Genomic DNA, 15,594 nt, shown 5'->3' with positions numbered 1-15,594 from the left:
AAATTTTTCTTTGTGGATGAAGATTCACTTAAATGAAGAATTGATAGCCTGAGTTGACAACTATTTTGCAGGCCTGGAGGAAAATCATTGTCGAGGTGGGATCAAGGTATTGGAACACTGTTGGACCAAGTGAATTAATCTACAAGCAGGGTACATTGAAAAACAACAAAGTTTCAGTGACTAAGTACTTTTTTTCTATTCTGTTTCAAGAACTTTTCAAACCACCCTCGTAAGCATCCCTGACACCTGAAATAATTAAAAACAAATAAGTCGCCAGTTGCAGATGGAATCTCAATTTGGTTTTACAAAGAGTGCTATATGGCACTGGACCCTTACTTAGCTTGTATTTATTGTGAATCTCTCACCCAGCAGAAAGACCTAAGCAACTGGGGAAAAAATACAGAGGCGTCTCCTGTATATACGAAGGGCGAAAGAACAGACCTGCGAAATTACAGACCAATACCTGTAACATCAGTTTGCTGCAGAATTCTTTAACATATTCTGGGTTTGAATCTAATCAGTTTCATAGAGACCAATAAGTTTATGTCCACAAATCAGTACAAAGCATCGCTCATGGGCAACTCAGCATGCTCTTTTGTCATACGACGTCTGTTCAAAAAATTCCAGAACTTTGTCCACAAAATTTTCTATGCTTATCTTTTAGTTACTATGGATTGTCTCCGAAATACTCTCCTCCACAATTGATACACTGCTCCCAATATCATTTCCACTTCCAGGAGCAGTCTTGACACACCTCTTGCTGGGTCGCATAAAGCGCCGTCAGCGAATTTTCTTCTATCTCATCTACCATTGGAAACTTCATCCTTTTCAACTTTGGAAATAAAAACAAGTCTGCAGGGGTCATACTATTCTCGCAAGGAACATCTCATTCTCATTTGTGAGATCCAAAAAGTTTTTTTGGTCTTAACTCATGAGCCGTGGAATGAACTTGGCGGCAACACAATGCATTCCAAGATGCTGTGTCATTTCATAACATGATCCAATTGAAATGTTACATTCTTCTACAATCTCTCGGACAGTGAATCTTCGACCGGCACACACAATTTCGTTTACGTTCCTGGCACAAGCATCATCAGGGGACATCTAAGAGCGTCCTGAACAAGGATCATTTTTTACTTTTGTAAAGCCATTTTAAAAACGTGTGAATAATATGTAACACCGAGTATGGCTTAAGCACTCATCACTATAGGCTCCCTGCATCATTTGGTGTGTCTCTGTAAAGGTTTTCTTGAGTTTCACGCAAAATTTAACGCAATTGCATTGCTCCTCTAACTTTGCCATCACAAAATTCACAAACCCAGATTCCATATTTCTTGATTTCCGAGAAGCATTTGACATAGTGCCTCACTGCAGACTCTTAAGAAAGGTACAAGCACATGGAATAGGTTCCCAGACATGTGAGTGGCTCAAAGACTTCTGAAGTAATAGAACCCACTACATTATCCTGACGGTGAGTGTCCATCAGTGACTAGGGTATCATTAGGATCGTTCCAGGGATGCGTGATAGGAGCGCTATTACTCATATTTTCTATGTGCATAACTGATCTGATGGACAAAGTGGACAGTAATCTGAGGTTGTTTGCTGATGATGTTGTGGTGTATGGAAGGTGTCATCGTTGAGTGATTTAGGAGGATAAAAGATGACTTGGACAAAGTTCCCAGTTGGTGTGATAAATGACAGCTAACCCTAAATGTAGAAAAATATAAGTTACTGCAGATGAGTTGGAAAAACAAATCCATAATGCCAGAATCCAGCATTAGTAGTGTCATGAATGAAGAAGTCACATTGTTTCAATATCTGGACATAACATTGCAATGTGATATGAAATGGAACAAACTTGTGAGGGTCATGGTAGAGAAGGTGAATAATCATCTTTCGTTTGTTGGGTGGATTTTACTACAGTGTGGCTCAGCTGTGATGGACATCACATATAGGATGCTAGTGTGATCTCTTCTTGAGTACAGTTTGAGTGTCTGGGATCCACAAGGGGTCGAATTAAAGCAGACATTGAGGTAATTCAGAGGCAGGATACTAGATTTGTTAACAGTAGGTTGAAACAACAACATACAAGTATTATGGAGATGTTTCTGGAACTCAAATGGGAATCCCTGGAGGGATTTTGAGGAACACTGTGCTGACTGCAGAACAATTCTGCCTGCACCAACATACATTATGCATAAGGACCACGAAGATAATAGACGACAAATTAGGACTCATAGAGAGGCATATAGACATTCACTTTTTCCTCACTCGACTGGCAGATGGAACGGGAAAGGAACTGACTACAGTCGAATTAAAATTACTTGATAGTTGGCACTTCAAATGCCAATAAGAGTAGTCAGCGTCACACTTGAACTGTCTGCTGTTGCCAAACTCCACCAAAATTGGCCAGTCACTTCCAATTCCTGGTTCAGCATTCTTTCTTGATGTATTTGTATCCCGAATTATGAGCTCGACACTTTTATTATGTATTTCATGACACGCGATAACTACACCAAAAACAACACACATTAACAATGCTAATGAAAGACACACATTTCATTCATAGCACTAACCAAACACTACCGAATAACTCAGCACAAGGTGTAATTCAGTATCATACATATAGTTATCATATTCACAGAGATCATCTTACATTAGATAAGCTTTTCACTACACTGCGTGAAACTGAAATTTTTAAGGTTGCAATTCATAGTTGCAACTGGGTCACTACATTCACATATATAAATACTTCATGCAGTGCTGTGACATAGCACAATGGTTGGCAGATTAATCTAATGTGTAGCATGTCGTAGGTTTGAACCTCATCAATGCAGCAAAATTTTTATTTCTAAATCTAACCAAAAGAGTGTGATTATTATTTTCATTCAATTAATTGCTTTAAATATATATATTTTTTTTATTTTTAATAATTTGCTGCATCATTTTTCATCATTGTTTTGACTGTTCTATTTGGTCTTATTTTTCTTCCTGTCATTATTTCTTCATTTGGAATCTGCCTCAGTCATCTATAATCCACGACCAAGTGCCCACACGGACTGTTCACTGGTTTCTAACATGGCAGCATGTGCAACTAGTGTAAGGAAAGTTACAGGTAACAAATGACACGGAGAAATTTCAATTTGCTTTCAGCCCTGAAATTGAATTTTTGTTGTCTTGAGTTTACCCTTAAGGGTTAGCTTTAATCGCCATAAACAAAGCGATCATGATATTAGTACTGCTGCAGACTGTTGACCACAATTTTCTCGGCTGGGTTAGGACACAAGTTTACAGTCAGGGATACAAAACGGGTCGTCTTCTCCAGTTCAGTCACTGGTCACTTTAAATCAATAGTCGACAGAATATCCAACATTTCTGACATACCTTGCACCAGCCACTAGAAAAATTGCTCTGTGTTAAACATTTAACATAATTTGTGAAGTGAGCCGCTTGTTTGTTGTCACCTGTAACCAAACGGTAGCTGGCAGCCAATGTGGCAACATTGTTGCAGCAAGTGATTGATGTCAACTATCAAGTAATTTTATTCAGACTATTGTAGTGAGACAGGGTACCTTCTGCCATGCACCATATGGTGGCTAGTGGAGTATGTATGTAGATGTGGAATCAGTCTTTCCTTCTCATCCCATCTGGAAAGTCACCCCTAATCTGCAGTTCTACGTAACTTTCTCAAAATCTACCATTTTTCCTAGACCTATCCTTCACCCCTCTTCCTTCCACTTCAACCCTTCTGCCTGAAGAATGAGCTACTGGCTCTGAAAACTTGCTTAATTATAATCTTCTTTTATGTGTGTGTTCTGCCGCCACTTAGCAAGTAGATTGATTATCTATCCAATTCAATTATCATGTAATCAAAAGCTGCATTTAATACACCAAGTCTCTTTTACCAATCATTTTTAATATGTCCTACAGAATGTACTGTCTATCCTGTCCTTTTTTGAGATTACTGTTTTGTTGTACTTATCTACAGGCATCATCTTACTTATTAGGAGTCAGTTCCTTCATGTTGTTGTTGTTGTGGTCTTCAGTCCTGAGACAGGTTTGATACAGCTTTCCATGCTACTCTATCCTGTGCAAGCTTCTTCATCTCCCAGTACCTACTGCAACCTACATCCTTCTGAATCTGCTTAGTGTATTCATCTCTTGGTCTCCCTCTACGATTTGTACCCTCCACGCTGCCCTCCAATGCTAAATTTGTGATCCCTTGATGCCTCAAAACATGTCCTACCAACCGATCTCTTCTTCTAGTCAAGTTATAGAGCTGCATGTCCTCGGGAAAAATTATGGCTGTAGTTTCCCCTTGCTTTCAGCCGTTCGCAGTACCAGCACAGCAAGGCGTTTTGGTTAATGTTACAAGGCCAGATCAGTCAATCATCCAGACTGTTGCCCCTGCAACTACTGAAAAGGCTGCTGCCCCTCTTCAGGAACCACATGTTTGTCTGGCCTCTCAACAGATACCCCTCTGTTGTGGTTGCACCTACAGTACGGCCATCTGTATCGCTGAGGCACGCAAGCCTCCCCACCAACGGTAAGGTCCATGGTTCATGGGGGGAGTTCCTTCATAGTCAACAGTTAAGGAATGGGTGGCTGAATTCATATGTGGCATATGTCTCTGTAAGATGACTCATGAACAACTTCCTCGAATTACAATCAAATATGAAAATGCTGAGAAAGAACACAGTGTGATATTGCAAGATCAGTAATTAAAAAGATGTGCAAAACAGTTGATGCTGTGGCCGTACCAGAAAGTGAGTGGCATGTCTGTTGAAGCCTGACTACAACCTAATGTGAAAAACAATTTGGGACAATCTGACACACAACTGATTCTATGCACCAATCTGTTCCCGTGGATGAGAGATGACTGAAATGAAACAGCAGTTGCACAAAAATAGCCAAGGTGACTTCATCGGAGAGAAAGAGTGGTCGTTGTTTTCTAGGATGCAAAAGGGATTTGTATTTTAGATTAGCTTGCAAGACTGAAACAATACCTCACAAATACTATGCAAGTATTCTGACTCAAATGGATGAAAAAATATGGAGCCAAGACCCAGGGGGGGAAAAAAAGTTTATCGTCAGTGAAATGCATATGGTCACAAAGGCACTTTCACAATAGGAAAACTGGGAGTTTCAAGTGTGAAGTCTTCAAATATCTATTCCATTCTCCAATTTTTTCACATTCTGACTTTAGCTTCTTCTTCTTTTCTTTTTGTATGAATGATTCACTTAAGACTACATGCGTCACACCTCAAAACCGTTTTGTGAGTCAACAACTAGATATGTTTTCACTGCTCTGTCTCTTGTAACTCCGTTGGACATGGAGGTAGCAAATGAGGATGTAGGATGTCCATGACATACTGCTGTGCTGTCAGAGTGACCTGAAGCCATATCCGATGCTGCCCCACACGCCCTCTCCCTATGTCGTTGTCATACTCACTGACAACTGTCATCGTGGGTCTTGCAGAATGTGACTCACTGCTGATCACATGACAGGTGCAGGTGTGAAAGGGTTACAATGTGCTCGGCGTACATTACAGCAATTCTCCCATGAGCTCGTCAGACACGGTCAACCGGAAGCTTGCTGACAAGCACGCCGCCCTTACGTTCCCAAGCAGTCCAACATGGGGCCACTATCACATCTGAGTGTCTCACAAATCTGAATATTGTATAATTCAATCAGCCTGGCAAATGGAGACACACAATTAGGCCCCTTCAAATTTTGTTACGTGCTGATAATGCTGACTCACAGAAGTACAGGGCATCTGTGCCCTTCACAGGGATCACTCAACATCTTACACTCTTCACATCTCTTATAGCTCCTACCATTCACGGTAACAATCCGAGACACAAACAAAGCTAATGCAATCTGGTGGCCTTTGTATCCATTTCAGAGAGTTGCGACTCTCATAATTTACCACTGGTATGCACACTCGTGAAACTATGTTGCTTCAGGGACCTTCCCCTTTTTCTCTTCAAGCAGTTTAGTTCTTTGAATCCAATTTTCTTGTAGCTCAGAATAATTATTTTATTGTGTAGCGAACTTACAGACTAGCATTCTGGTCTGAGCTGTCGGAGTTGGCGGTCATGTGTGTGTGAGGTGTGCTTGCTTGTGTGAATGAATGGTGTGTATTTCTATTTCTTTTTCTGATGAAGGTTGTGGCCAAAAGCTTATGTGTAAGTGTCTTAACTGTGCCTGTCTGCATTTTAACGTGCCATCTTTATGGTAATTAGCACTCTATCTTTTCCTACACTGCTGATATTCCAACCTGGAGTTTCCATTGTTTGAACTTACGGTCTACTGTTTTATGTTGCAGTGCACTTCTACAAGTGTAATACACAAATGTTGCCTTAGGAAAGAGTCACAATAACATCCATGTCTACCGTTTGCTATTTTTTACGAAATAGCATGTCACACTCGAAATTTAGCTTAGCCAATGAAATAAGTTTGAAGATTTAGTGTGTGTAAAAGACACAAGGGCCCACTGTGTGGGAAATGTGTGAAGTTCTGTGCAGAGACGGAGTTATCCACAGACGCGGTAAGTCTGGGGAGCTATACGGGTGTTAAAACATCGCCACCTGCTGGGATGAGGGGCCACTTACTCTGAGGTGGCGCTGTGCCAGCAACGAGCTCGATCCATTGATTAGCACCACAGATGACAATTAGCAACCAGCTGCTTCTCTGTGCAGAGATATAAAATTTATCGATTTTGGACGTCGGGTGACAATCTGTCACATGGAGAACAATGTTTACTCTGGCAATTTTAACACTAATCTAGTGTTCTGCCACATATTAATGTGAAATGTTGTCTATGATGTTGAGGAGTGTAAGTTAAACTGATATCTGAGAATTTGTTGTTTTTGTGGCACTATCTGGAAAATGGCCTCTCTTGCAGCTCCAAGCATAAATGTCAAGTGAAGAAGAATAATTAGCACAGCACACTGGAACCGAGTAGGGATCCGGTTTACTGCTCGGCCACTAAATTAGCATATCGTGAGTACACCAGAAGAGACGCTGTACACACTTGCATATACTACATACACAAGTACAAGCATCGATCAAGCTACTGTGAAACTGCACTCTGTGTGACTCATCACTACATCAGAATACTGTAAATGTGGTGATTCCAATTCCTTAAGGTCTCTTCCTGTTTGTTTTCATCAGTTGGATCTTATTTTTCAAGTATGTGGGAATCCAATGAGCTGCCAGTTTGGATACATTCTTTCTGTACGTCCCACAAGTTGGATTCTTTGGAGATACATTGTAACAAGAGTTTTAAGGAATTTGCCTGGAGATTTCACACTGGATTCTGTGTGATGTATTCCATCTTTTATTCTTGGACCTAAGATTTTTACTACAATTTTACATTCTTGCTGTTTTCATGTCTTGTGTTGGACAAAGAGTCTCTCTCATGCATAAAGAAATTCTAATTTGATCACTGTTGTACAATGTTAGATTTTAGAGTTCCAGGAAAAATACTTTTAGTTAACTGAGAGACAGTTTGTATTTTCTGAAGTCTGGATTCTATGGCCTTCTTTTCATTATGATGTTCAGTGGTCTTTTTCACCTAACTATTTAAACTCTTTAACACCGAATACTATGTCGTTGCCTATATAAGTTCACCCAGTGCCATTTTGGTATCATCCAAGAATTTTTTCTCCAGGTGAAATTAGTAGTCCAATTTTCCTAGCTTGCTCCCTTAATATTTCAAATTGCTTTAGCACATCAGTGATGTTTTTGTCAATTAGTATTATGTCATCGGTATAGGTTACACAATATAATTCTATCTTTAAGTTTACGTTCTAGTCAGTGTAATAGTGCACCTGCTCTTCTCCATTATCTTACAATTTTCTTAGGGGCATAGTTGAATAGCAATGTGATATGCCATCCCATTTTCATATTCTTATGTCTGTCTTAAATTACACTGCTTGAAAAAAAGTGAGACACTCAGAAGGTGGGGAGAAAACAAATTGAAACATAGCGAATTTAGAGCGTATGTGATGTTATTTCAGTGATAACAAAACAGAGTCAAATTTATACAGAACTTATCAGTTTGAGCCCACTTATCAATACAGCAATGCACCCTGTCTCACCTGGACAGTGCGGGAGGATGTCGTAAAGCTGCTGCATACCCTCCTGAGAAAGGTGATCCACAACTGTTGTAACTGGACATTGCAATCATGGATACAGGCAGTGGGATGGAGTTGACGTCCATGTCGGTCCCATAATGTTCTATCGGGGACAGATATGGGGATTTTGCTGGCCACAGGAGTATATCAACATCACGCAGGCAATTTAAAGAGACACATACTACATGTGGACAAGCACTGGCCTGTTGAAAAATAGCACCACAATACTATTACACACTGCTGTACCATCAGAGTTCCCTCGGCCATTACAAGCCATGACCTGAAGTCATACCCAATGGCTCCCCACACCATGGGACTGCTTTGTGAACCCCCCCCCCCCCCCCCCCCCCCCCCAATGTGGAAGAATGGTACCTCTCCCCATCTCCCCGGGTCACTGTCAAACATCTCCACAATAGTCATTTGGAGCAGTGCAGGACTGGGACTCATTAGTGAACATAATGTGACGCCATTCATTAGCAGTCCGTACTTCTCGATCATGGCACCACTTCACATGCAGTCGTTTGCTTGGGTGTTAATGGCAGCCTATGCGCAGGACGGCAATTCCACAGTCTGGCTGCTCCTAGCTGTATGACACAGCATGTTGCAAGGAGTCTATTACAGTGAACTCCTGTTTATCCGAAATGATCGGGACGGTGGCCGGTTCCGATAACGAAAATTTCAGATAAATCAAAGTCCCCCTGTTTTCACATGTGAACACTCCAAATTGCATCAATATTGCGAAATACGATCGTAAAACGTGCGTAGGGTATGTAAAACGTTACTGATATGGTTGCAAATAACCCTGCACTTTTTTACTGAAAAAATTGTGTTGACATGTTAAAAAGGCACCAAACTATGATTGAAAACTCAAAGTTTTTAAATGCTGTATAACAAAGCTCGTTTATTTTGCATTCTTACAGAAAAAATCTCCCTTATTTGGCAGCAGGAAAAAACAGGAGTTTTAATTTTATTACCTACTCTTTTGAATAAAAAATAAACTACTGAACAAAATTATGAAACAAATTTAGAGATTACTCAAAGGAACGAAAAGTCTGTCTAGAGGAACTTTCAAGAAAATTAAAAAAAAAAAAAACTTTTTAAGTTATGGACATAGAAGTTCTAGGATGCTTCATTAGAGTTTATTTTTTGGTAACGAAGTCACAAATTTCTTTTTTTTTGTTTTTTTGCTTGAGAAACTATTGCTGCAACAATACATCTCCAACGTTGAAATCAAACTATTTCAGGATAAATCGTCTCCTCCTGTTGGCTGATGTACTCCAGGGCAGTTTGGATCACTTCGTAACAGAATATGTGAGGAATATTTTTCTCTGATTCATCATCAGAAACATAGTCTTCTGACACTTTATGATCGGTCACAATTTGGACGATTTCATCCTCAGTCACATGAAAAAATGCCATTTTCCATCCACTCTTCAATGTCTTCGAAGTGTGTGTCTTTACAACCAGCTTCTCCAGTAAATTCACCAAAATTATGTCAGCTTGAGTTTCGGTGTTGCCTCCTCCTTCCCACCACTTAGGTTGCCTTACGATCTAAGAGTTTTTTCCAAGACCTAACAAGAGGAAGTGGAGGAATTAGACTCCAAGCTTCAGCAATCAATGAATGACACTTAAAACATCGATTTTTTAAGAGCTTCCACAAAATCATCTGCAGCATCAATCACCTAGCATCTTGCGTCTGTAATGTTTTTCCATCGCCTCACGAATACCTTGGTCCATCGGTTGACATAGAGATGTGACATTTTGTGGGAGAAATACAACTTTGATATCCCCATCTTGCAGATCACCTGGGTGATAAGGAGCATTGTCCACAAGAAGTAGCGCTTTTCGAGGAAGTCCATTTCCTTCCATGTAATTTACTACAGGTGGAACAAACTCTGCCTGGAACCACTCTCTGAAGATGGCACTGTTCATACATGCCTTAAGACTGATTCGTGTACCTCAGTGGCAAACTGGTTGGTTGGTGTCTAAATGCTCTTGGTGTTTTGGATTTGCCAATTAAAGTAAGACACAGTTTATGATTGCCAGTGGCATTACTGCAAGCGTGGACAGTAAATCTTTCTTTGATTTTTTTGTATCCGGAAGCCATTTCTTCTTCTTTAGAGGCAAGGGTTTTCGTTGGCAGCATTTTGTAATTCAACGCAGTTTCATCACATTTGTAAAGTTGATTGCCAGTATAACCTCCTTTGTCGATGATTGTGTGCAGTTTCTTCTTAAAATCAGCGTAGCAGCTTCATCCCCAGATAATGATTTGGCACTGATGGCAATTTCATGAATGCCATGCCGCTTCTTGAAACGATCCTGCCGGCCATTACTTCCGAGGAATTCTTGCTTCTTTCCTTCAATCAGCTCATCAGCTCATTTTGACAAAGTAGAGGACCTGAAACTGACACACCTTTGGCTCTTATTTATTCGTGCCACAAAAATAATGCCTCTTCTAACTGAGGATGTGCACCTTTTCTCATTGTTTTTCAAGATTTCACTGCGCTGCCCAATGCTTGGATGGAACAAAATTTTTCAATTCCTGATCGATTTGTCTTCCGATCAGTAATTGTACTCCTACTCTGCAGCAACTTTTGTGGGTGGCTCACCAGCTTTGATGTACTGACAACAAGTGGAAAGTGTTAGGCGGCGCACTCTAGTTGTCAGTTTCGACAGGACTACGTTGCGCTGCATAGAACAATACTGTATGTACTGTACTTACAAGGAGTTCCAATAGATGGCAGTGGCATGAAACCATGCAATACGAATAAGAAACACACTAGAGCTTCAACCAACACACGCACGAATTGACGATACTTGGACTTTTGACACGCACCAGTGCACTGATTAGCACTAGATTGCCAAAAAACACCAGCAAATGCTTGGCTCCAGGTGCATGCAAATTGAAACTTGTCAAGTGTCAATCTAGCTAGCCAAAAGTGTAGCTGCACGAGAGTTTACTGTACTTGTTCTCAGATGGCAGTCACAGACGTGAACAGGTTACAATGTACTCAGTACACTACACAGTGATGCTCCCTTGTAGTGGTCTGATGTAGTCAACTGGAACATTGATTATGAGTATGCCCTTACTTTCCAACATCAGGCCACTATCAGATCCAAATACTCCAAAAATACAGATGTTGCAAGGTTTAACCAGGCGACCAAATGGACATCCACAATGAGGTTTCTTTCAAACTCTCATCAGATAATGCTGTCTCACACCAATATGCAGCACCTTCATATCCTCTAGAGTAATGATTCAACATCTGACGCTATTCGCATCCCTTATATACCACATGATGCTTGCTAAACAGCAATAAAAACAAAGAACACTAATGAATAATGAAGGAAAAGACAGACTGTTACTTACCATAAAGAAGATACCTTAGGCTGCAGATGGGCAGAATTAAAAGACACTTACATAAAGCTTTCAGCCACAGCCTTCACCAGTAAGTACTAATCAGTCTTTTCCAACATTGTTGATATTCCTACTGGAGTTTCCATTGTTTCAAGGACACTGATGCTTTTCTGTGAGTGTTTCCTTTATGATGTTTTCTGCATTTTAGCTTTTTTTAAAAAAAGAAAAAAAAAGAAGGAAAGAAAGAAAAAAAAAGATTTGTTGCTGGAAAACTTCTGAAGTCCAATAAAGGAGTTACAACAGCCATATATGGTTATCTGGTGGACCTTGCAGAACCAAATTCTAGGGCTGAAATGTATTGTTGACCAATGGGCATTAATCAGACTGAATACTAAATAAAAAATTAAATCCAATTTTACACAAAAACACAGGTTCTATCACTGTTGTTTTTCGTTCTATTTTGCTCTTATGTTTGCTATGACTTGTTAAGTAGAAATTTTCTTTCTATCTATAGAGTTACATTTGCTGTAATGTATCTTACCTGCATGTTGTTTCTTCTTTCTTCTCACTGCTGCTCCAATCATGGCAAGCAAGTCATCCTCACTGCATTTGCTTCGTATTGCATCTCTGAAACAACAGTTAAAACACCCGTTAAACAGTACCAGGCAATTACCACACAGTGAAATGTTGGTACACTAAAAAGGAAGAAAAACTTTGCAGAAATCTTCAACAGTAATCTTGTAGTCTGCAGTAGGCAACAGCAGGATAACAAACCCACTGGACAAGAATGGGAAAGTCATGATAGAAGTTACTTTTATTTTTATAAATAAACAGGTATCTTACACAAATGCTCAAGAGTATATATAGGATCTTGGGCTGAAGAGGTGGAGCAGAAACTGACATTAGTTTTATTGAAGAGGGAGTAGTGGAACACAGCACAATTTCTTGCAAAATGAAGACAAATTTATTGATAAACTGTTAATTAATTGCCAAGCTCACCAATGTGACCATTTTACAACAGGTACTTACTGCTTGGAGTATATGTGAATTTTCAGGCTTGCCTGATAGATCTGTTGCAAAAACACTTTGGGTTCCCCACCAGATAACATTATGCAAGTCCCTCCCTCAATATTTCAGTGACACAACGTTTTGGGATCTTCAGGTGGTGGTGATTTCCACCATCACTGCTGCAAGATGCAACTGGCAATTTCCACGTGACAGCTTTGAAATTTATCATGTGGATGACTATGACCATCATATTTAGAATTCAGAGGATTTCATAGAATACCTGAAGATGCTTAAACTAGAACTTTCAGATCTTTTAGTTAGCTCAAATGTTATATCATTACTTACAAAAGTGCCCCTGCAGCCCTCATTAGAGATTATTAGCAGCAAGTTTGAGAAAGAAATTGTGGTGCTGTTTAAACATGTGCATACCTCATCCTATTTCTTATGTAACACCAACTACTTTGATCAAGTGGACAGTGTTCCCATGGGAGACCCTCTATTTCCCTTAGTAAATATCCAACATTCCTCCTTCTGGCAGAATGCTGAAGAGACATTTGTGGTGTGGCCCACATAATACAGACACTACCTATGTTCCTGCAGCATTTGCACTCACTCCATCTGAATATTCAGTTCACTGTGGAAGTACAAAAAGATAGCAGCTTACCATTCCTGGATGTCACGGTTAGAAGAAAAGCTGACAGAACACTGGGGCATAGTCTCTACTGCAAACTGATACACGCAGAGTTATATTTGCGGTCCAAAAGTTGCCATCACCCTGCACAATGTGGTAGTGTCTTACACTCCCTGGCACATAGAGCACACGTGATCTCAGATACCGACAGTCTGCCTGTTGAACTGTAACACCTAAGAACAGTGTTACAGCAGAATGTTTATTCTTGTAAACAGATTTGCAATGTGTTCTGAGCAAAGCAAGTTCAGTGTAGGGATGTAAATGAAGATACTTAGACAAGCACTGCAAATGGCTTTTTTGCCATATTTCAGTGGCATGTTTTCAAAAATAGAAAGAATCGCTAAGAGAAACAGAATCAAGTGTGTTTTTCGTCTACCAGCAAAACTAAGGAATTGTTTGGGTTCAGTTAAAGACAATCTTGACCTTAGAAAACACAGATCATATATAAGATCTGATGCCATTATGGGAAATCTTATATAGGGCAGACACCTCACATTGTGCTAGAACACTGTGTTCAACAGGGCTGACAAAAATGCCACCCAGTAAATTAGTGGTAGCAGAGCACTGCCTGAATACAGGGCACCACACGTTTCCCAAGAGGACTGAAATTTTATCCTCAGCATCATCACTCTAGGATTGTGTTTTTAAGAATGAGGCATGTATCCATACGGTGGGCAATCTTACCAACAGGAATATGGAATTTTGACTAAGCACTGCCCAGAATCCAGCCCTGACTGCCATGAAATTAACACAGTAGAAACCAGATCCTCCGATGTATGACCTGATGCAGCACCTTGCAGAGAGTTAATTCAGCTTTTAACCACACGAGTGTCCAGAAGTGCAGTCATTGCCCACAACACATAAGCAGAAGGCTACTATGAATGGCATTTCCATCCAACTGGGAGTGCCTGTCCACACATTCGTACTCCTGCTTCTAGCCTGACAAATTTCAATTCTGCTGTGCGAATATCACCAGCCACATCTTGCAGCAGTGATGACAGGACCCACCACTACCTGAAGATGACGAACAGTTGTGTTGGTGAAATATTGTGAGGCTTGCACAAAGTTATTCAGTGGCAAATCTGAGAAGATTTGTATACATTATTTTTCTGTGATGCAGGTAATGTGCAGCAAAATGTGATAACTTTCTGCATTTGCCTTTTTATACATTTCAAAATACCCCAAAAATTGGTGAGAAACACTGAACATATGACGTAACCAGATGACATACCCCACAGCATGTGCAGCAGTTGGGGCTGAGTGTAAAGGAATGATTGAGCAGTGCAATACTTTCATTTGAGCAAACAGAGCAAATTTCGAAAACATTTTGTAAATATGATCTGTTGTAAATGTAGATGTTACAAAATTATTGTCCCTGCTGTAATCAAGCAAAAGCAGTTCTGATTTTGTGTTTTTTGCTTCTGTCCCTTCTCTTTTTGTTTACAGACATTAGTTAGTAAAGAAACCATAGGTCATTTACTGGCAATGATGCTATTCTGAAGTTTATACTCATCTACTTGTTATGCAATATGGTAGGTTTTCATTGTACTGTACTTTGCAAGAAATCAAGGAAACTGCAAGACCGGTAAATAAAATAATAAACTTCAATATAAATACATAATTGTTTAACACAATGAAAAAATACTGCCTGCCTGATGCAAGACTCAAATCCTGAATGCCATCACTAAAGTTGCACACGTGTGTCCGTAGCCACAATGATATGAATATTTGACTTGGGTTGGGATGATCAAGTGTGACAGGCCGAGAGGCTCAACCACTGCAAGCATGGCAAGGTACATCATCTGGTGACATTTGTCATTCGCTTTTGACACATTTCCCAACATTTGTATCGTATCCAACATTTGTGATCCCATGTGTCTTGTATTAAATTACTTGTCTCAGGGTCATATACAGTGCTTTGGAGGTTTTTAAATGATAATACGCATCACCCTGTGTGTGTGTGTGTGTGTGTGTGTGTGTGTGTGTGTGTGTGTGTGTGTGTGTGTGTGTGTTTATATATATGAAACAAATGCTAACAAAGAGATAGAGGGCCTGGCCAGTACTTACCTCAGCTCAGTACAGCCGATAGATACACAAAACAGAACAGAAAATTGACGTATCCTAGCTTTCGGAACTTCGTTCCTTCATCAGGGAGGAGAGAGGGGAAAAAAGGGGAAGAAGGGAAAGTGGATTCAGTTATTCACAACCCAGGTTATGAAGCAACAGGGGAAAGGTAAACAGGGAGGGTAGCAAAGATGAAAGATGGAGGCATGGATGTCAGAGGGAAGCCAAAGATATTCTACTGTAATTACTGTGCCAGCTTCAAACCAAGGAGGATGAATACAGAAGTAAAGAGGCACATAGTATAAAGATAAACGCAACTATGTAGGATGA

General features: G+C 40.1%; 1 pseudogene; it reads right to left on the bottom strand.

The window, feature by feature from the left end:
* Positions 1-205: 205 nt before the first annotated feature.
* Positions 206-15,594, bottom strand: part of LOC124796234 — a 48,839-nt pseudogene continuing 33,450 nt past the window's right edge.

The sequence above is a fragment of the Schistocerca piceifrons genome, chromosome 4 (genome assembly GCF_021461385.2).
Source record: "Schistocerca piceifrons isolate TAMUIC-IGC-003096 chromosome 4, iqSchPice1.1, whole genome shotgun sequence".
In the NCBI taxonomy this organism is placed as follows: Eukaryota; Metazoa; Arthropoda; class Insecta; order Orthoptera; family Acrididae; genus Schistocerca; species Schistocerca piceifrons.
Note: the sequence above shows the minus strand (reverse complement) of the source record. Positions and strands in the feature narration are given on the sequence as shown.